This window comes from Diadema setosum, chromosome 14 (genome assembly GCF_964275005.1).
Source record: "Diadema setosum chromosome 14, eeDiaSeto1, whole genome shotgun sequence".
Lineage (NCBI taxonomy): Eukaryota > Metazoa > Echinodermata > Echinoidea > Diadematoida > Diadematidae > Diadema > Diadema setosum.
This window is the reverse complement of record NC_092698.1, coordinates 33,516,692-33,541,661: the sequence shown is the minus strand read 5'-3', so window position 1 is coordinate 33,541,661 and position 24,970 is coordinate 33,516,692. Positions and strand designations below refer to the sequence as shown.

The 24,970-nt window shown below is 37.2% G+C and overlaps 1 protein-coding gene across 1 annotated transcript in view; it reads right to left on the bottom strand.

Moving 5' to 3' along the window:
• The window catches only part of LOC140237584 (uncharacterized), a 109,147-nt gene that overhangs the window by 68,617 nt on the left and 15,560 nt on the right, over positions 1–24,970 (bottom strand). The window contains exon 2 of the mRNA XM_072317518.1: positions 9,578–9,626. The gene's annotated coding sequence lies outside the window, so the exon portion shown is untranslated. The remainder of the gene's footprint in view (positions 1–9,577; positions 9,627–24,970) is intronic.

The window sequence follows — 24,970 nt, the reverse complement described above, 5'->3', positions numbered from 1 at the left end:
AAGCCAGGTTTTAGAGGGTTTCTTTTTTGCAACACTCACCAACTTGGCCAGAATCATTACGACAATTATGAAATCTTGGAATAGACAATATTACGGCAAACATGCAGCAATCACCTTTTGAGTCTTGGGTCCCAGGGGCAATGTGCAATGCATGCACTAGGACACAGACAGAATGGCAATTAGTGCAGTCATGATGGAGTTTATGTACCACATTATAATGAGCAGAACATAAAAGTAACATCACAATGTACTACTGGTTTTAAAAACCTCTCTGCTACTTTGACAACTTTTGGTGTACTGGTAATCTGCCTGGTTGGTGTACATGCAAGTTAACTAACTTTTATCAATTAATTAAATAAGGAGTTTTCACAGAATGCACAGAAAACATTGTTTTAAAGACTGCAGATGCACAGCCTATCACAACACACCAACTCAGAACAATACAACCTCCCTCCCTCCCCCCCCCCCTTTCACTGTTTTCCTGTTCATTTTACAATCAACTAGACTGTTCATTCCATATAACTTGATGAACACTACTTTTCAACGGTTGACATCTAGCTGGATATTTGATTTGACAGAGATGTGACGATATAAGGGGACATTGACATGTGCCAGGCTTATACGTGTTTATAAGCTGAGCAAATTTCCCTGCTTACAAGGCACCTATCTGACTGGAGGAGACTTTGCCATGACCGCCGCTAACTGATCAGCCGCCCCGACTTGTGTGACTCTGAAGATCAAAAAATGGCTTGCGCTTTCACCAAGAAGGCGACTCCGGGGGATGTCCAAAAAATCTCACAAAAAGGCGACAATGAATTTGCCCGGAAGAAGTGGAGACATTGCCACGTCTTCTCAGTAGCGCCACATCTTCTCAGTAGCACCTCGACGTCTCTGCAATGTCTCCAATAGGTCACCAATGGGTCTCCGCAAGGTCGAAGAGATGTCATGGAGACCGCACAAGACAAAATTAGTCTCCACAACATGGCTGTGAATAAGGAGATGTCGCAGAGACGTCTCCGAGACCAGCTGGAGATTGGAATAAGTCTCCTGAAAAAATCAAACATGTTCAATTCTCTCATGACTCCACAGAGACCAGGCTTATCTCTAGGAGAGGCATTGTGGAGGTATTTCTGCGACCACTCCTTGACCAACTGAGACTTGAGTCACCATCTTGTCACCACCTAGTCTATAAGCTAGTGAGATACCCATTTAATAGATTAGTGAAAAGTGAAAAATAGATGGTGCCTCCAACAATCTTGCAGATTTTGTATGAATCAGACTTGAAAGAGATTAATGATAATAGTGGATATGACTGACTAAGATTCATTACAGCCTTCTTATTGTTTATTCGTTTCTTTCTATGCTATTTGTTTGTCAGATGCTACCTCTACCCAGGTCAAACTGGTTTCTTGAGACATTACTTTTAAAAGTGCAGTTGTCAGCCTTCAAATCTGTGGAAAACAGTCAAGATGACTCATGTGAATCAACTGCTATTATGCCACCACACAGTCAACAGTAAAACACTTCCAGGAAACCATATGATCCTAAGTATAAAGACGGGGTATTAACAATCATGGTGGTGCAATTATCAATTTCAGGTCATGGCTTTAAAACACACAAAACTCTGAACTGCATGGGGGAAACAGTCTACATGGCTGTTTATTAAGAAGCCATATTGTGATAAGTCTACACAACAATAACACCAATCTGAGGAATTAATTAGAGAGAAAAAGCACTGCTGATGTGACCTGAGTTCTAATTGTAATGACAAAGATCATTCACACCATCGAGGATATTATCTTCAACAGAAAAGAAAAACCAACAACAACAATAATGACAATGATAACAATAATAACAATAACTATAATAATACAGTGCTTCTATAGTGCACTTCACTGCTATTGACTGCATCTCTACATATTTTACCTAAGGACAATAGATAAAAGAGACATCTAGATGAGTACTATAAAATGCAAACATACAATTGACTCATTCAAAATGTTTTTGACGCAAGTATGTTTTCAGTCACAGTTTTGAAATTTGAAGATGTGGCCTACTCATTTCAGTAAGATGGAATAGAATTCCAAAGCGGAGGAGCAATGTGAGCAAATGAATGCTTTCCATAAAACTTGGTCTGAATAACAGGAAAATACAATTTAGGATGGGTAAACCATGAGGCAATTCACGATGAAAACACACATACTCCTGTCTTCAATTTGTAGATTATGTACCAATACTGCTGTACATGCCATTAACATATTGTGAGATGCACAATTGTATGACTGATTACAGGCGTATGTTGACCTGACCATTACTGTAATATCGGAACCACTCAGGGTTATGCTAGACTATGTTCCCCCTATTGGATTCAAGTCAGCTCATGCCATGTTATTTGATGGGGCAGGGTTACAATGAACGCCTTATGAAACAGCCAGCTTCCACTGCATCACGAGTACACCCCACCAACGCAGTAAAAACTAATAATGCACACACTGTATTACACATAGAGTAATTGTATTCTATACTCTGAAAATTAATTTTCTTGTGATGCTTTTATGGTTACAGATTTGATCTGACATCATTTCTGTTGTGCACATCTCTGCAACTTGCCATTCAAAAGGAATGATTAAAATGAACACATTTTGTTAGTCAAGCATGATTATTTTCTCTCTAGGAAATTAAACACGGGATAGTTACATCGAGGCTTCCTCGTAAGAAGTACAACTTTGACATTTTTGCGTAAAACCGGTGGATTTCTCCATCACTCCTTGACATCTGACTGAAACCCACTCCATAAACCACTGACCCGTTTATTTTTTTTTCCTTTGAAAAATATGAAAGGGCACACCCTTTAAAATTAGCTACCTAGTTGAACAGAAAAGTCATCCTCAACAGTTATGCCTTGCGCTTCAACTCCCACGGATGCTGTTCTTGGTAATTCCATGCATCTACTTAAGCCCCCGTACTATTTAGACTTGTGCCTTCTCTGCGGGAATAGAAAATAACAAAGGTATTAGCGCTCAGGGAGTGGGCAAAATTTGACAGATACACTATGAAGTTGCCCTGTTGCATAAACAAAACGTGATGTCATATACAGTTATAGAGCTGGCATCAACTTTCTAATAATAACTCACCACGCAGTTTGACTGCACCTACCATTACAGGTGGTTTAGATATTATGCTTTTGATAGAATGCACACAATTTCTGGTGTACATCGTATAGGCACATCTCACTGGTGTAGAATAACTATGAATGAATACAAACTGAATCAATGTCCATCAGGCACGCACCGATTACATTCCTAGTTTCATATATTTGATGTTCCATTCTGATGAGAAGGGTCCAGGACAATTCAGCAATAATGCTGGGTAGTCCACAACTTGAAAATTTAGCATGCTGCATCTTTAAAGACTAACAACATCAGATAAACTATAGGGCCTACTGACAGACAAGCCATAGAAGGCAATGATAAAGTCACAGGTCAATTAGAATTTTAACTCACAAACAGAAAGTAATGGCAATCCTCTTTCAAATACAACTTTTATTATGTACAAACAACTTAAGAAGACATCTATCAAGTAGTTTTGAAGTCAAGGAGAATGTACCAGATACATTCAATTAACACCAGATACATTCAATTAACACTTTGCAGCTATAAATTTCCTTTAATTTTATTATGTTAAACATTAGTACAGGAAATTGATAAGATCATATTTAACTTCATCTTTGATAAACTAATCACAAAACAACACATTTTTTTGTTGTTGTTGTTGTGTTTTCAGTGCATATATTCATACAACAACACAATGAAGCAACTTTGGAAGAAACCATGAAGCAAGAGAAAAACAGTGAATTGAAGTTAAATTGCAACAGAATTAAGCAATTCCTGTACTGTAACACTCGGCAGGTGGCATCAATCTTCCACTTGTGCATGCCGCAAGTCTGAAGTTTATGATCACAAAGTCCCCCTTCACAAGCTGTTACTTGAGACAAATCCTAATTAATTCCCTGACTCTGCCTCAAACAGCCCATGAGTGCAATAACTCTACCTGACAATGAGAAAAACTGCAACATATAATGGTCCTGCTGTCATCTGAACATACATGTCAGATTCTCATATACAGGGTAAAATCTGCCTGCATTTTGTCACCCAACTATAATGGAACAAAGTTCCAGAACATTTTTGCTTGCTCATATCGTCACAGTTTTTTGCATGTTGTGAATTTGGTTTGTAAGATTCATGAATTGAAGGAAACCTTACAGACCTGCATTATTCTCTTTATATTACATAAAAGAAGTGCAATTGATGTCTTTAATCAGCGCATCCCTGAGTCACGTACAAGGTATGTTGATCATATATTCAATTCAAATTACCACTTTACATTCAGTCAGTTTGAGCAAAACAAAACAACAGTGAAAGCTAAGCTGAGATGCAATATTACATCAAATATCAAATATACTGCAATATCAAATCATAAAGAGAACAATTTAACTTCAAACAGAGAGAAAGAGAAGGGCGATAAACGAAGGATAGAAGACAGAATAGTAATCAGTAGGAAATGTATCTGCAAACATTGATGTCCAATTTACTTTTACATTGATAAACCATCCTAGGTCATAGGGCAAATATGCATACAAATTAGTATCTAATTATATACAATCATAGACTGTAATGGTAACCAGTTTAAATATTCTGTATGTACTCCTGGGCAAACATACATGCTATTATTATTGCCATCTTGTGCACGAGGCTTTTGTCACTTTTCATGTCAAAAAATGGATATCAATAAGGAAACAAACATGATACTGTGACAATGCAAGTGTTCCTGAAAGACATGTTTCTTGTTCATATCTGTACCTTCCTCAAAAACACTATTACTACACAGATTATCATCATATCAAATGCTTTTTTAATGCAGCATCTTGCTTGGGTACCTCTGCAACAGGAAACATGAATGTAGATAGTGATGTCCACTATACCCCTTGCGTGCTACACCCTCCCCAAACACTGCTCTGTTCACTTGACAGTTGAGAATGCCACGCCAGAAACTTGACCTTCCTATTCACAAGATGAAGCTTGGTTGCCAAGGCAACACAGGGCGGAAGATGGACTGATGGGATAAAGCGAACACACGAGGCCTACGAATTCATTCACTTCCTGTCCTCATTTTCCAGCATTTCTCATGCAACTTTGTGAGATGAAAATGGATTGAGGAGCTTACCCATGCATTAAGTCACACTCTGTCTCCTTTTTACCACTGCTTCTCCAGCATAGCTCGGAGACTACATTTAATAACTTGCTGTGAAAAGCTGTAAAACACTGAAATTATTAATACTTGCTATCAAGAATACCCACTATTGCTTCTCACTTTGAACATAGACTATAAAAACATTCTGCAAAATTATTGAATAATGGTGTTTCGTGCTGACAAGTAATGACTGATAAAATGTAGTGTAAGAACTATGACAAAGTACAGGATGAAATAGATTGTCTTGGGTAGATGGCAACATAGTTTCCCCACACTCCAATTCTTAAGTTCAAAGTTCATTTCACAGGTAACAGCATCATATGAGCTTCTAAATTAAGAAGAATTCATGAGCTTTGTCTGGAAGCCAGATATCACTGGCACAGTATATTTCATGTGCATGCTAACAGAGGGTCACAGTTTCATGTGTATGATACACAAGCTGAGAACATACGACATTTCAAATGACAACGGACAGTATGGTAAAGAATGCACTTTTGTTAAAAACATATTAAATGCACAGACCATCTGAGGCATGGAAATTGAAACAAACTGATTTAACTTTAACTCGATTCATGGGAGCTATACTATATCTTTACAAAAGACGTGATGCTATGAAATCTTATATAGATGTGAAGTCACGTATTATATAACACCGTCTTCAAAATGTCTTGAACATGACGCTGAAAAGTTTGACAGTCTACAAAGGCATCCGGACAACCTGAACATAGAATACAGAAAATATTCCTGCCATACCATTGTAGCAGATGGGCAGCTGGTTGCACAGCATCAATACCTGTAAATCCAGATTTGAGTCTTGCATCCTCCATCTCAGAGTGTACACATATTTATATGTGCCGATTCTGAATGTAACCACAAGATGCAGTTTGCAAAGATATGATATTCTCATTACATCACGAATAAGAAACATACCTTTCATGTGTTTCCTTCTTTTTTATGTGACAGTAGGCAAAAAAAACCCCCAAAACCTATGTGAACAATACAGCGAACTATGCTAAAAAAATCTAGCAAAACAAAACCCCACTGCTTATGACCTGACCCGTAGTGAGTGCAACAAATTCACGTACGCGCATTGGAATCAATGAGCCGAGGAAAACATGATACTTATGTTGATGCCTCCGTCCACCATTTTCTCCGAAACGAGGAGTGCAGAAATTGAAATTACATTCTGGAATGAACTATGAGCTCCTAATTGAAATTGAGGCTCTTATGAGGTATGTAGGTGGTGGTGGTAGTGTGTGTGTGTGTGGGGGGGGGGGGGAGCAGAGAAGCAGTAGGGTGTTAAGGTAGGGGAGGGGTGAGTAGGAAAAAGTATGTGTGGCTGGGTATCTCTCTGCTCTGATTACCCAGTTTCTATTAAATTTGCAGGTGAAAATGGGCATTTCAGGTTATTGGATTCAAGCTTGTACTCAAACTGCAGGCTATGCTAGCAGATACTGCCTCAGAGTATCAGAGTGTACATGATGTGGATAGTGGGTAGTAGAAACCTAAAAATTATTAGACTTTTTAAAAATAATGCCACCACACACTAAGCTAACATACTTAATTCCAGTTTTCATCAATAGATATCATTTAAAAATAAGGCAAACTTCGAGATTTAAAAGAAAAAAAAAACTTTTTAAAGCTTACAGTACATCTCTCCTTTCAGCAATTTTCAAAATGAAACACATGATCAAATTTTACCAAAAAGAGACATATCCTCACCATAAACAAATGAAGTGTTTGCACATCTATGAGAATTGGTCATGTATTTCTGGACATGCTGATTTGTTTATTTATTTTTTTCTCCTTCTTATTTCTTTCCTTTATGCTCCCTGCATGTACAGATTAAAGAAAGGAAGTCTTAAAGCACTAAATCACATTTCTGTGTACAGAGTCCAACAGACAACATTGAAATACTGAATGCCAGTGTTAGGTAGTTTGTTTCATCATAGGATCTATAAATGACTTTCTGAAGTTAGATGAATGCCCCAAAACATTCTTTATGAGATCTACTGATTTAATGCATTCACAAACAAACTTACACAGGTGAATAATTACTAAGACAAACAACAACAAACAAACAAATATAAGTTGATCTATTTGAGTCCATGCATCCCCCCCCCCAACAAAAAAAAAAATAGTAAAGATCCATTTGCAGGTCAATGGAAGACTTTAGAGGCAGTGACATCATATTACCTCATATCACTTGCATATTATACGCCATATGGTTAGTGAGTCTAATTTGGGGGGAATTGGGACTTCCAGACAATTTCGCGAGTGGTGAAATTCACGATTGTGGAATACAGGACTGAACAGAGAAATGTATGCATGCATGTCACATGCATGTTGGCATCAAAGTTGATATTTTGGAAATTCATGAATAGCACCCAACTCGTGAAATTTGCAGAAAATAAAAAATAAATGAAAACCTAGCAAAATATTCAGTGTATGTGGCTAAGATGGATATTACTGTCAATCCTGAAATTATGTAATACTCATCCCAGCTTAATGTCCCATTCAGCTGTTCCTTGATGTTGGCTCCAGCTTCCCAACTTTAAACAACAGACAATGAGAGCACTAGCACACTCACAAGCTTTGGACGTACCATCTCGAGGCACAACACTTAATGGAACACAGATTATTTGCACAACCCATGGAGAGGGTCACCAACGTTATCAGACAGTAACTACACTGGGTGCAGTGTATTTGGGATTTGGCATTTTCTCATGTTTCACTGACATCAGTGGCATACATGCAGCCAAACATGCAGCGTATATGGTATTTTTATCCAAAAAATGGGTCCCTTGTACCAACACCAAGACATGAGCACCAGTAGGAGAGCGCCTGGAAAATTTGACACGCTACAAAGTGTTTCTAGTGTTGATTTCCCCAACCCTTGAAACACTCATGGAATTTTCAAAAGACATTCCTTGAAAACACAACATTACATCACAGAATGGAGGAAAATATAGCAGCAAAGAGTGTTCCAACACAGTAAAGCAATTTGAGATGAATAAATAAATAAATAAATAAATAAACAAACATATATATATATATATATATATATATATATATATATATATATACATATATATATATATATACATACATACATACATATATATATATATATATATATATTCAGCAGCTCTTCTTTTGAATGACACACTGGCTTGAAAACACTGTAGCTGCCTACTTGACATAAAATTTAATAACCCTAACAGATCCTGTCACAAGACGAGATTCACTTTTTTAAAACAATTCCACTTGATTGAACACATTTTCTCTTGCTACTTGAAAACACTCCTGACACTTTGTTATGAAATGACTAAATAAATTCTGCATGACCTATACATTGCTCATATTTGTTGTTGTTGTTGTTGCTGCTGCTGTTGTTGTTGTTGTTGTTGTTGTTATTGCAGTATCTAAACAAAACACAGAAAAAAATGTGTAGTAAGAAAGGAGGACACTGGAATTTCCTTTTATCTTGAACACAGGGGAGGGGTAAACAAAATAACCGTTCCATCTTTACACAGAGTCAGAGACATCAATAAGAATCTTGGTTGATTGTATGGCAGTAGCAAATGCCAGAGGAGAGGAGAGAAACTTGACAAAATAAATTCAATAAGACACCAGCTCATCAAGAGAGAGATTTAAACGCTAAATGTACAACGTGTATGTATTATTTCTGAACGCTTAAATTGCTAAGGTGCTTTAGGCCTTACACAAACAACGGGGACCGTGCACGCTCGTGGACTGCAGGGTTCTAAAGGTCAGAAGTCGACTGCACCATGCAGATTATCCCACTGTTTCTAAAAGTGTAAAGACAGAGACAGATCCCGGAGTGGAGGAGGCATCGAAGTTTTCTTCATGTGGGTGTTCTGGAAAATCTTCCCAAATGACTTGCCTGGCCCACGGCACTTGAGTGACATATTAAAAATGCAGACTTTCCTTGATGTGCGATTCGTCTTGCAGAGTTCTATGACATTTAGAAGACGAGTGGACTTGTCTTGAGACATTTTGCCTTTGTTTTGTTAGGTTTGGAGGTTCTCAAAAAGTGAGAGAGAGAGAGAGAGAGAGAGAGCAAAACACAAGAAGCAGGTCTTTGGGGGAAAGGGAAGTGATAGAGAATCTTGTATTTGTTTTCCAGAGCAGGAAATACATATATGGTGTGAAATGAAATCAAGGGATCAGGGAAAATATGAAGATGTGTGTGTGTGTGTGTGTGTAACTAAAACCATTTGTGCACACACATACACACACACACACACACACACACACACACACACACACACATACACACACAAATGAAATGAGTTCTACTTACTGAGATGCAGGCAGTCACAAATGGCACCCTCTAAGCTGCCAGTATATTTCTGAAATAAAGTCAAGAAATAAATTTTTTTAAGAATAAAGATGTCACGAAATCAACAAATTTGCTGCAGACATATTCACCTATCCACCTCCATCATATTGCAGTATATATAAATGTCTTTACAAATTTATAACTATCATTTCTTTGTTCATTTTGATAAATACTAGAAACAATACCAGTATCTTCCTCAAATAGATTGCTTTATAGATATCACAGATTTGTTTTTGCTTTTTTTTTTCATTTTTACACAAGCCTGAAGATGATATTCCTTCTTTGGGAATTTTCTTTTTGTATGTTTCCTTCCTTTCTGTAGGAATTCACATCAAAAACTGAAGTCACTTTAAATGGAATCAGTGAAACAGATTAAAAATCACAGAACGTAAAAAAAAAAAATGCAGAAAATGTCATACTGTATTATCAGAAACGTTCACACACATGACATATTCATGAATTTAATGAGCCAAGATTCGCAAAATTAAAATGCACACAAGAGTTCTTCACGTCAATGTAGGGCAATTTGTTAATCAGTAGCAGCAAAAGTTCTTGTCTACACATTGAATGCCAATGGCAATTTGCTGCAAAAAAGGCCATCGGCTCCCATTTGAAAAAAAAAAAAAAAAAAAATCATGCCGCAAATTTTTCATGATAGCTGAGATACCAGCTTAAAACTTCTCACATCACATTGAGAAGAGAAACATACAATACACTTGCAATTGCATTTATATGCAAAAACTATGGGCAATCAGAAAATTGGTAGCTAGCTTCAGTCTGCCAATTCACCTCTGAGGAAGACTTTTGGTTTTGACACATCAATTTTTGTTCTGGATGTGATACCTGTAATACAACTCTTCTTCTACATACTTATTGCACTTGTTTTCTAATAATGTGAAATCTAAGCATTCTTATTTTCTAAACAGGAATGCCCTCTCTCATCTACCTAAGAAAAAAAAAATGCTTGTTGCTGGCAAGCACTCCTTCAACTGGACAGTTCTACAGCCCAAGTGCAATATACAGTAAGATACTATCCAAGTGTTTTCATTTATATGTGTAAACTGATATTTAAAGCGATACTGATATTCAAAAGTGATTATGTGATAGTGATTATTCTGCTATACAGATGAACAAACACACATCACGATCTTATCATATGACAGTCTAGATCTCATAGCAACTTTATAAAATACAAAATGAAGAGATTTGAGCTTATAGGCAACCCATCTCTCACCAAAACCATCTGTGATCACCTCATGCCTCACTCATGGTGGGTTCGTGGGTTCATTTTTGGTATTAAACTTTTTAGGTCATAGTACGCACTCCCATTGAAGTTGGACAGGTTTAAATCTTCCAATATACAGACCGATCATTTGAATCAAGCTCGACCTTTAATCAGGCAAGGCAATTGCGTTGCACAATGGAAGAAATTTATTCTCACACAAAGGAGGGCACAAGCTCTTAAAGTGACGGGATGCATAACGCTACCACGCCCACATAATTACTTTGGAAAACAACGACAAATATCAAACATGCCGTGCTAATTGCACTGAGGAACAGTTGAAGTGAACACCATCACTTGTCTGCTTTGCGCACTTGGAATCACTTGTATAATCTGTGTGAGGACACTAAAGAAGACTATAAAGATTGGGCAGGCTTACAACTCAAAAAAAGAAAAAGTAAAAAGAAGAAGCACAATTAGGCACCCATGACCATGAAAAGGAAGGCACAGTCAATTGTACCATGAAGCATAATCTCATTACCAACATATTGCATTTATGTAATTGAATCGCTGTCAATATCATTTGAATTTTCTGTGTGAGGATTTTGTGTGGGTGGCAGCAACTCAAAAGGGCACTGCAGTTGAAGTCAGGTAAAAGGTTCAATTCCTTTTTTTTTGTGTCTTGTAATCATCCTTGGAGACGCCAGCCAGCGTACGGATAAAACTTACATTATCTGACATTTACAGATCCTTCTGTGAAAGAGTTCATGATCGGCAGCACAATCTACGGAGTGACAGAATTTTGAGGCTTTATGAAATAAAATGCAATTCACGTAATCTGGAAAGAGAAAGAATGTAAATGTCATGTTCTGTTTAGCTGTACTCTATGGCTGTTCAGTGGAAGAATGTGATGTAATCAAAACTGCAAGACAGGCATGTAGCCATTATGATGAATTTCTTGTATCTTAATGCCATATCAAGTCCAGTCAAAATCACTTACTATCTTTAGTTATGACTCTCTTCTCTTGATTTGATGCAACATGTTCAAGTCAGCTTTAATGAATAGAGCAAAATCAAAGAAAATGCTGATTTGCATATGTGGGTACAATCATGGAAATACTACACATGGACATTCATTATTTCATCAATTCATGAATAGCATTTTACACATTCTTCCCCGCTTTGATCTCATGTTCACCACTGCAAACAAGCTGAAGCAAAGCACAATGCAGCATTGAAAAATCTATAAATAAAATGTGCAGAATATTTTACTGCTCTTAAATCAAGGGAAATGTGTGCAGTTGTGGTATGTATTGGTATATCACTGCTCAGACATTTTGATTTATAGTGAAACGCAGGTACCTTTAAAGAGAAATCACAGATTTATGCCAGTTTGCTATAATTTGTCATTTTCCACATTTCCTGTACATTTTTCCAGAGTAAAAAAGAGAAAGTAAGGGAAGCGGATACAAAGTCAGACTATTCGGCATGGTCATATGTGTGAGTGATAGCTAGCAAATATGTAATTTCCAATTGAATGATACAAAATTATTCATGTCCTGAGATTTGCTGTTTCTCATTAGCGGCATTTATTCAAAGACATTTCCATCTGAAAGGCACATCAGCCAATAAGACCAGAATTAGGAAAACGGGTCTTTTGTCAGTTATGATGCATGATTACATAATCATCATTTTCAAGACATCTGAATGTACTCATTCAGATGTGCATAACCAGGTGGCGACAGATCTTGTACTTCAAAGTGGTTAGATTCATTGAAAACCAATTTGTTAGTAGGCTCATGGTACAACCTATCCCCATTTCATCAACCAAAGACTAATCCAAAGTATACTTGGCAGGTGTCTATTTGGGGAAATGTTTGTTATATAGCAAAATCAGCTCATCCTCAACAGGTTAATGATAAAAATTATATAATTTTTCTATTTTGTGTCCAATTTTGATGAAAATTCACCATTCTGTCCACCAGGTTTTACTTATTCATTTTATTTCATTTTCATTTCATTTACAGCAACTTGAATGCAGCAAGAATTTGAAGTCACTGCAAAAGTTTTCTATCAGAAAAAGACTAAGGGTCCCAGTTATGTCTTGATGCACACACACACACACACACACACACACACACACACACACACACACTCCTTCTCTCTTTGAGAAAAAGTGCAAGCAAAAAACTGCATGATACACGACCTACATGCTTTTACATACATCAAACACATATATCAAGGCCTTCAAATTATGGATCTTTGTAATCACACGGAATGACAACAACAGTCACAGACACAGACAAACAGAGACACAAATCCTTTTTTTTTTTTGGTTGTTTTTCTCAATCTTTTATTTTCTTTCTTTTTCATATAAACAATATACAAATTAATTCATGACAATTAACACAAATTTCATTACAACATAAATTTCTCATTGTCAATATTGCGAATGAAAAAGAAAGAATTTTGTATGTAAAAAGGGAAAAGAGACAAACACACAGGCAGACCGACAGACAGACAGACACACACACACACACACACACACACACACACACATGCGAACACACCTATGCCGAGCTTTGGCATTCGTTGGGCTGGCCTGGCTTGACGAACACTGCTCACACTACTTGTGAATCAACCTGGTTTCCTATGAGACAACAAACTGTTCATGTTATGATGTTGTGCAATCGATAATCCCTCATCCGCTCTTTGCATGGAGGATGTGAGAGAAAGAGAGCCCAAGAGAGAGAGAGAGAGAGAGAGGGAGAGGGGAGATAGGGAACAGGGGAATATAATAAAGCAGACCTTCTAAAAGGAAATGTCAACTCCTGGCTGAAAATGGTCACCCTAAATGTCAGCTATTACTAATTCACGCTCTGGGCGGTGTATAGATTCCCTCACATCAGGTGAGTGACGTTTTCCTCTGCAGCCAGTGCATTTAGATTAATCTGTGCCACACCTCACCTGCTCAATGGTCACTCACCAGCGGCCAGTCGAAAATGTCAGCTCAAAACTGGGTCAAATCATCACAAATATTAGATGACAGGAATCAGATTACGTCCACCTTATCAGTACTTTGCCTCTGAGTTCAGAGTAAGGTGTTATGCTTATATTACATCATCCTCATCATTATAAATATCAAGAACACTAACAAAAAACTCATTGTCACTCTTTATATACCTCAAGGCAACCTTTTCAAGATTAAAAAGAAAAACAAGACACAGCACAGGAAACATTAAGCAAAAGAGCTATTTTCCTGATAAAATTGCAAATCATATCAAGGGAGCAATGAAGAGGAAGCGAAATTACGTTAGAACAGTTCAAATGTCAGCAATGCTGTTTACGATATATAAGACATCACAACATGTTGCTTACAAAGGAGCAGGTATCCACAAAAATAACCCAATACATCATGAGTAGATGTAGAGAGTATGGCTTCAGTGACAATGATCAACCTGAAATTGACAGCATTTTATGCATAAAGGATGCTTTTTATGAAAAATGAGCACAACACGCCAGATAGGTAACAACCACAGCTAACAAGTACAATTACTTCACTCCTCCCACTGAATACAATATGGTCATAGCAGGTAATATTTTTGTTTTGTATGGATGGCCATATTTGACTCTTAATGCTTCACTGACTTGTTGTTTTCATTCCATTGTTATTTTTCTGTAGATCTCTCCATGGGGCACAATCTCATCAAGACTGCTGTCTGCTTGGATGCAATAATTAAAGCCTAGAACACAGCAGTGTTGAGATGTCTGCATATTTAACCACACAACATTTACATGTTGAAAAGTTCTGTACAATAACTTGCCTAGGTAGCATCCGTATCTTAACTGTCATAATGGCAATGCATGCAAGAATGAACCATTCATTCCTCTATCCTGAATAAGTCAAAATCATGATCTTTCTTCTTCTTTTTTTTTTTTGATGTTGTCCACATGCTGTAATTTTGGCTATGTTTAAAATGTACAGATTGTATGTCTTGATTTCAAAAACTGGAAAAAAAAAGAGACTATAAATTTCATTTGTAATAAGTTCAATGTGCAGAAACCTCTGAATAGATCTGTACTGAATTGAATTGAATTGAATTGAATTGAATGATACATAGGAAACTGGAGAACAATCTTTACTTATGACTTAAAATCTGTGGAAAAACCTGTCTTGTGAAACTCGATGTAATCATTCCACAGCTGGAAAGATTTTATGTTGATCTTGCGCATAAAATCTATTCACAGCTATAACGACATTATGTCATGATATAACATTTGTCCATCACAATTCCATAGACACCCAGCCATGCCATGTGAAGTGATGCTTGAACCATTGCACTCAAAACAATGCTGTCCCTGATTTAAAAAAAAAAAAAAAAAAAAAAAAAAAATCACTTCAGAAATTGTAACAAATTGACTTTCAACGCAGTCAAGGCTTATATAATAATGCAGAAACGAGTGGATGAACCACTAGCATCACTCCAAAAGCAGTGAAGAAGAAAAAAAAAAAAAAAACAGTGCTCACAGTGTGCATCATCTTTTTCAACCTGATTGCCGTGAGAGACCCTTCACCTTTCGGTAGAAGACTTACTTTTCTGCCAGCTATCAAGAAATGACAGTGAACTTCCCCTCTCTCACTCTCTCTCTCTGACATTTCAAGCTCCACAAAACATTCATTTGCAATTCCCGCAGCTTTAAAAGTACACCTCTATTCCTTGGCAGCACAACCGGTCCTACTTTACTGTGGGTTCTCCTCTCTTATTTTTTTTTCTGCCCCGTGCCTACTCACTTACCAAAATGGGCAAAGAAATTAGGGGACTGTGCTTTTATAACAGCTGGCTACAGATTTATAGAAATATCTGAAAAGAAGGAGAGTGAAGCTGTTTTACAGTGATCTGTGATAACTCAATATTGTCATTACTACTATGAGCAAGTGACTTACAGTGTATCTCACTTTGTTACTTAGGACTCTGTTACAATTACTCTCACACAAAAACAAACATCCATTTTTAAAATCATACTCATTACATATGTAACTTGTACAAACACATTTGCACAACACTGTCATACACGTAATTGTTATTAATGACAGAAAATCAAGACTCAGATGAGTCCATGAGTGTAATGGCACACTTGTTTTGAAATGCTTTACATATAATTAAATCTGACAACAAAAGGAAAACAACTACAAAGTGGCAACCTACAATAAGACACAAAGATAAGTTTGATTTGGCTCACAAAATCTGATGAATTTTTACTAATTTTGAAAACACTTTCACTGCACAGCTATTCCACCATGAGACATAACTCAACAATTTCTTACTTTCAAGATATAATGAAGATTAAGTTGATCCATCCAGAGTAAAAGCCATTTATGATTATGATCTTATCAAACTGCTACCACTAGATTACTTTACAGATGTCACATCAATCAAAGAGCATACAAATACAATTATACATCTCTATGATATCAATCAGACTTGCCATGGTTGTTCCATACTTATGAATCTTTGCCATCATTTTTCTCCAACAGAAATACATATTTTAGTTGATTCAAAGAAAACCAAGCAGGAAGATATAATATTTCTTTAGAAAAGCATGTACACACACACACACACATACACAAACTCCTAAACCTATTTCTAAAGGTACATACAAATATCACTGGTCAAAATTCAACAAAGATGAATATAATCATGTGAGAAGATGTCACATTACCACTGTGAAAAAAAAAGAACATAGGCTGATTCTTTGGTGCTGTGTTTATCAAATACCTATCTCCAAAACATTCCCAGGACCACCATTCTACTGGCTACAGCTTTCAATGTGTTTCACATCTTCCTGCATGCGAGACACATCCTCCCCAATCTATGTGGGATATCCTCCTTAGTTAACTCCATTATCACAGCCACTTTTCAAGAAGCCACACCATCACAGAAAATATCTGACCCATCTAGGAAAGGAATGACGGTATTAAGTATTCATCAAGAGTTTAAAGCAAGATAGTAACTCTCCATTTTCATTTCTTTCTTTTTTTCCTGGTTCTTGTCATGGAGAACAGTACTCTTTCACACTGAAATATGGTCAATTTGCACTCTGATGAGAGCTGCAAATCCTCTTCTTTTATGTGTTTGTTTCACATTCTGTTCATGTATGAGTTATTTTTCTTTGTTATTGTTTGTATTTTTTTTTTTTTTTGAAGCACAAGAGTGGTGCAAATCATTTTCCCCAGAGGGAAATGAGCTTCTGGGCCCAGCACAGAATCACAAGTAGATTTACACCTCGTACAGGCAGCTTAATCAGGGTTTAGGTGTCTCTCCACTTGTTGTTGTTGTTGTTCATCTAGTTTGTAATTTTTTTTTTTTTTTTTTTGGGGGGGGGGGGGGGTTCACCACTAGAATGCAGCCAACTCTCTGCCGGGACGTGACGGTTGTCTGAAGGGGGCACAAATGAGCGTGCTCACTTCCAGAGACCATTATCGCGCCACTTCTGGGTTGTAATTATTGCAGGTGGGCATAACGACATACAAATTCGCGAATGCAGAGAACTGAAACCTATTGGGAAAAGCTGGAGGTGTTTGTAACCTTTGCGAAGCCCAAAGTCGCATGTCAGCTGTCGGCGATTGATAAAAGGCAATATGACACTAAAGATGGCAATTACCAATTTATATCAACTTTGGTGGCTGCACTGCGATGTGCAAACCATTGTACGCAAAGTGGCATGCATTTTTTCCCCCTGCTGGTTGCTTTCCCAGGCTTGAGAACTTCTTTGCACTTTTAAGTTTCTTATTGGTACTTTCATGAATGAACTATTGTTTGATAATTATGAAAATCTGCATCTGCAATATCATCTAGAAACTTGAAAATTCAGCAGCAATAAATACAGATCTGAAAACATGATCATGAACTTCAATTCATTCTATATTTTGTACTCTTACTTGCCAACTGATGTGAAATGATATGCCCCCCCCCCCCCCCCCATGAATAGGGGGGTAAGGGAAACTTTTTCTTTTCTTTTTTTACTTAGATTACTGTAAGTGCATCACATAAAGAGTAGGCTTAGGTCATGAGCACATCAGACTATATATGAATAGTTCATATCACACAAAAAGCAACTTTAACCACAGGTTTAATAATGCAGGGTTCCCACTATCATGCAATCCACTAGTTCTACACATGCCACAACTGGCCATTAGTAGTCGATAGTGGAATTTTGTACATGTCTATCACAATCTGCACCACTGTTGAAATCATGGTCTGAATTGTGGAGTAATCGTTGTGATTGTGTCAGATCTTGAAGTCAGATGAGGCAATTGGGATGATCGTGGACAAGTTTTGGACAATAAAAATTGTTTACAATCATCGTCATACCTCTACAACTCATTGTCTATTTCTGTGCATGACCTAATTTTCAAGAACAATGTACTATATGTATTGAGTTGTCCACACACACATAATACATACTATGGGATTGTTCTATGCACAAGCACACATGTGTCTGAAAGGAATTCCTCCCTGGAGTATTGTGCTTAAACATACTTCCAGCATATTCTACTGTATTCCATCAGTAGCTATCATATATTATGTAGGCACTGCATAGAATGTTCTGGACTTTGTGAGTTCTTTCCTTTCACATACATGCACTGTATCTTTAACAAATTCATAGAAATGTCCCCACTATATTCTCGTCAATCCAATATGTGTACATGTACGCACACACTTAAGAAACTGTCAATCTTACAGATGTACTTTTGGACATTTTAACCTCACGTTACAATGTAAGTTTCATCAAATGAAGATATGAACATAGAGAAGAGCTATGGGATGTAGTAACAATTCTGGTATGATGAAATCCTATCATTCACTTATCTAAACTTGACATTAAATGAAATAAAAAAATAAGGAAAAGTATTTGATTTGATGTCTTTTGTCTTGGTCATCCATTTATGAAGCTGTACAGCACTGATATCCTGTCTCTGAATTTAAAGGGTGTGCACAGTTCTGGTTGAGGTGAGGATTTAGCTTTTATCATTTTGCAAGATATCCAGAAACCACTCTATGAGATGTCAAAGAGCATGCAATTCTAAGGGGTATCAAAAGTTTATTTGATGAAAATCGGTTTTGAAATGGCTGAGATATCCAAATACAAGGTGAAACAAAGAGATCCTAATAAAAGGCATGGCCTGTCGCCTTTTATTTTCACTTTTTTGGATATCTCAGCCATTTGAAAACCAATTTTCATCAAATAAACGTTGAATCCTCCTTAAAATTACATGCTCTTTCATATTTCAGAAGAGGTTTATCGTTATCTCTCTGAGGAATGTTATACATTGTAAACCTGAATCCTCACCTCAACCAGTACTGTACAGTCTCTTTAAAGTGGAAGGGCATGGTAGGATAGACTGTGTCACAGCACTACTAGCTAAAATCAGGAGAAATATCTGTGTCAGGCCATGGTAAGCTGGCTGTGTGTCTGAACATTCTGTGTAGTATTCTGGTCCAATTCATGGTATGGTTTAAATATTAATATTAAAACCCCCACTTTGGTGTTGGTCATGAAATCTCATTTTGTTGGGGGGGGGGGGGGAGGGGAGGAGAGGGGGAGAGGAGAGAAATCATGGGTGATTTGTGTTCAGGATATAGGATCACATTGCTCACATTCATTTCTCAAGTCCCACATACCCACGCTTGTGTTAATGCATTGAAACACTTGTCCTAAGTAGCATTTCTCTTCATGCTTTAAATGTTGATAATTCTACTGACGTTGATACAGTCATGACAGTAACATGATCACAGCTTTGATCTTGAATTGAAACTCTTTTCCAAACCTGATATTCTCATACTATGGTATCTTCTCTCACATTTCTAAGCATGGAACAAATACGGAATGTTGGACTTTCCTGATGTTCACCTTTCATAATACTGGCGCATACATACATACATACATTAATATACTTCTTTACACTAGTCTTGCAGTAAACTTAGTACTGAGCAGAGTGAACTTGATAACATGTTGCACAGTCTCACCCAATGAGGTACAGCAATGCAATTATCACACTGTAAATACAAAATCCATTCATCCCCAACACACACATACAATTGTACACATGATACCCCCTGAACCTGTCTCGCAACTCTTTCCCACTCTGTATTAGTAAGAAGTTCAATATCATCTTCTGGGGGTGATGATGATACGCAAAGTGATACAGTCTCTCTTTCTGTCTTGGTCCGTGCTAACTTTTTGATGTGATACACACTATGAAGCTCCAAGGGATACATACAATGCTATGGAATGCGAAGAATGCAAAGGGGGGGGGGGAGGGAGGAGGGGGAATATCTTATCTTTCTTTTCTTTCTACTGTCATAGTCTCACACAAGTCTGCACCATCACTCACTATAATAATGTCCTGTGTTAGTCACTATACAAATCATCTAATAGCATGTACTTGATTTGATATGTTTAATAAATATATGGCAAGCGCTCTAAAAATTCTGTTTTCCCTTATACTGTGCATTCTTTGCTTCATCCGATGACCCTCATTAAAGTCTCTATGTTCGATGCTGTCTTTATGCCCCAACAGCTTAGCAGAGTAAGTAATGTAATGTAATATGCATACAAGGCAGTACATAGGTATTTTGTGACCTTACTGTGCTCTAGAGGTCTCTCCATTCCGTGACTTCAATATGTATGCTGCGAGAGTATGCCATCATAATTTCCCCTCTGTGATTATACAGTGCCCCTACATGTAGTAGCTGAAAGAACAGCACTGAAATTAAGTTGCCGGTCATTGACCAGCAACTAACCCCTCATTGGACATTTGAGTAATGGATGGACGGCTTATATTTCCCTGTTCATGGGAACGGACTGACATTTCTATGACTCTGTTATTGAAAACTATGAGATTAGCCCCTTAGGGAAATTTATCCTCCCACCTAAATAACACTGGAATGGAATCAATGAAGTAAGAGCAATAAGTCAGTAAAAACTTCACAATATGAAAGTCACAACAATCCCAATGTCAATAAACAAAGGGTTATGTGGCATCATACTTGATCTTACAACGGCCACCTTAAAAAGTCATTCATGTGATTGATGTCATACAACTAGAAGTATAAAAAAAAAAAAAAAACTAGAAATGTCGCTATGGCGACTGATGCCTCCGCCATAATGCATGATTCTCCCAATAGGTGTATAGTACAATGTCTTCACAATGTGTGATGACAGTTTCACCTAACTGGCAAAATACTGATATATGACAGGTTTGTCAGAAATGTATTGAATGTTCACTTTCCTTGAACTGGGTTTGCTATAATTGTCTAAGAGTAAAGGTACATATATTTGGGGAATTGAGGATTTTTACTTGACTTCTGACCGACCCTGTTATAAGTTTATGCATTGAGTAATTTTCAAGGTATGAAGAAAGAGTGTAATTACAGTACAAAATAGATTTTTTTTTCATTTAAACCTGACCTTTGATCCTTAACCTTTGACCTTTGACCTTCTGGCTGGAAATTTCCCAGAGAATCTCCATTAGGTAATACAACATGTATATATTAAGTTTTAAAACTAATAACGCCAGCATTGAATATACACTAGTATATATGAGGGAAACAGTAAAATTTTGAGGAGTTGACCTTGACCTTTGACCCCTGACTACTGACCCATGACCCCTAAATTCCCTAGATAATCCCTGCCAGTCAGTACAGGCATATGTACCAAGTTCTATGAAGATACATTAAACCATTTGCGAGAAAAGTGAAATTGCATCATTTTCACCTAACCTTTGACCTTTTGACCTTTGACCTTATGACATGAAACTCTCTCTGGAGAATCTTTACGCAGTAATACATATCCACACCAAGTTTCAATAAAATACCTTCGGGCATTGCATAGATATGGGGTAAATAGCAACATTTTTAGCATTTGACCTTGACCTTTTGACCTTTGACCTCTTGCCAATGTCATTAAAATCTCCTCAACTAATTGCTCCATCATACATCATCCTTGGACCAAGTTTGGTGAAAGCTACTTCATCCAGTTTTGAGTTATCACGTAAACAGATAAATTTTAGGATTTGACCTTGATCTTTGACCTTTGACCTCTGTCCGATTTCACTAAAAAAAAACTAATCATGTAATTGTCCCATCATACATCATCCTCGGACAAAGTTTGGTGAAATTTGCTCCATCCAGTCTTGAGTTATCGCGTAAACGGATACAATTTCATGATTTGACCTTGACCTTTGACCTTTGGCCAATTTCACCCAAAATCTAATCAAGTAATTGCCCCATCATACTTTATACTTGGACCAAGTTTGGTAAAATTCCAGTCAATATTTCTCAAGTTATCGCATAAACGAATGCGGACGGACGTATGGACGTACGGACGTACGGACGTACAGACGTACGGACGTACGTACGGACGGACGGACAACCCGAAAACATAATGCCTCCGGCACCACTTCGTGGCGGAGGCATAAAAAAAAAGAAAAGAAAAATCATACACTTTGCACAACACAGAGATTACAAAATACAAAATTTTTCCAGCAGCTATTTACACATATTTTGTTTCGGAAGACTTACAAGATATTAGTCCTTTAGATTATCTCTGTCAAATCAAGTTTATTCTAGATCATTTCCATGACTTCTCTGACATCTCCAACATTTCATTGACCAATGAATGGCAGAGTCTCCTGATCATCTGAGCTAGTTGCTTTAATGGCCAGAAGATGTCTATCATATGGTTTAATGGCATCATAACAGCTATAATTACTTTCAGCAGTCTCATAATACCCCAACACTGTCACTACTATTTTGTTTGGTGGGAGGTATTTCGTGGAAAAACAAAAACAAAACAAAACATGGGAACAATCTTTATTTCATATATGACTGATGTGCCCTCTGTATTTGTTTTCCCCTGATTACTTGCAAATAGAATGGAAACATCTATAATGTCTTAAATTTGATGAGTCCAATTACCTTCATAGGAATGCCCATTTGGCATTTGGCATTTTCTGCAGAGTTGAGGCAATGCCTTTGCATTACAGCAGCACCTGTGTGTCTGTAGTATGGCAGCACAATGTCTCCATTTTAGCACAGCTCATTCCAAAGAATCATTACTGAGTTTGTTTGTTTGTTCATTTGTGGTATATTATTTTATTTTATTTTATTATTATTATTTTATTTATTTATTTATTTATTATTTTTTTTTTTGGGGGGGGGGATAGAATCTGATAGCTCATCTACGTAAGTACTCATGGCAAACAGAATCATTTTCCAAGCCCTACATGTATTTGGCAACTATGATATACAATTATAAATATCTAACATATTTCTGAACTGTTTACTTGCAGTTGTAATCCTGCTTATTTTTTGTTCTTGGTCTCAGCAAAACCTCTAGTTTGTGCCCTATGATTTACATATCCCCCGAGAATAATAAGATGTCAACTGCAGCATAGTGAAATTTGGAGTAATGCGTAATCAGACCTAGTAAAGAACTTGCATAACATTGGTGAGATATTTGCTATGCTGTCACACCTGTAGTAAAAGTCTATGAGAGCACTGATGCACAGCCTCAGCAAATAAAAAGATAATAAAAATACCATTACAGCACACCCACTATATATATATATATACATATATATATATATATATATATATATGAGGGCATGGACAAAAAAAAAAATCACTTTTTGGTTGAATAATGGGACAGTTAAGCACATTAACAATATCAAACTTGATGTCAAAAGAAAAATACTGGTGATGATTGGAAAGCATATTTCTCTCATTAGAATACTGAATGAAATGATTTTAAATGACTTGGTTCATTCCATCCACACAGCTTTCCTTTGGGTATCATTTCTTATGATTGAGTTTATGATTGAATGTTTCCAGGTTAGCATGCCTGTACAGTGACGGGGCATTAAACTGCACATTACTTGAATATGAGACCGTTCTGAAGCAAATAATTTTCACACAACAAAAGATACATAATGTACTCTTAAATGAATCCCACAAGAATTGGAACAATCATCCCCCAGCATTCCCACTGACTCTCACTGATCAGTTACTAGCCATCCCCTTTAAGAAGCAGAGTTGATTGTGAGACTGATAGTCATTAATAACTCATAAGCTATTGTATCATGAACAAGCTAAAATCATGTCTCATTCTGATTCTTCAATGTAGAGAAGTGACATGACTTAAGACGGGTAGTGCAACAAGCATCATATCAACGAAGTTTATTTTCATCCATCCATCTATCAAATGAAATCAATATTTCTTATATCACCTAAATCAAAATTTATTAAACTATTAAGTAGTAAATTCAATCACTCCTAAAACAAATACAAACAAAATGTAAACACAAAGCTTCATTCACACTCCAGATATCGGAAGGAGATGAATTTCACCATTAGGGAGTTGAATATTTTGAGAATTAACCTAGAAATTGTCTTCAGATTGTCACTCTCTCTCTCCCTCTCTATGCCAAAAGATCTCCTGGACAAAGACAAAGATCTTGTTTGAACAGTGGTTCGATTGATCGTTATGACAAATTATCCTACACAGTATGCCCGACAACATCCTCGTACATAAGGTTAGCGGGGTTTACATTCTACCAGGCTGTCCATTTTAGTGACATTTTCCCAAGCCCCATGCGACGCCAGCCTCACGAGCGGAGAACAAATTCTTTCTCCGATCAGAGATATTAGCCGTGCTATTTGTTCTGCCGGGCTCTTGGGCTCCTTTGACCTTTGGATGCTGCAGTCCTCCGCGGCATTTTGTGCTTGTCCTGGTACGCATATTTTGGAGCTAAACCTTGCCCTATATTACGCATTTGCCACATGCAGGGAGAGACAGCCTGTGTTAATGAGATGCATGTACAATCCCACGGTTTGCATACTGAGCAAAAGGGGTCTCGACACGGATCCTAGATGCACTTCTATGCAGACATCAGCATTTGCAAACATAACACAACATCATTTTCGGGACACTCCAGGATGCAACACACAAACTGGGGATAGTTAGCGATGTGTTTGCATACTGAGCAAAAGGGGTCTCAACACGGATCCTATCTGCACTTCTTTGCAGATATTGAAATTTGTCAAGATAACACGACATCACTTTGGGGA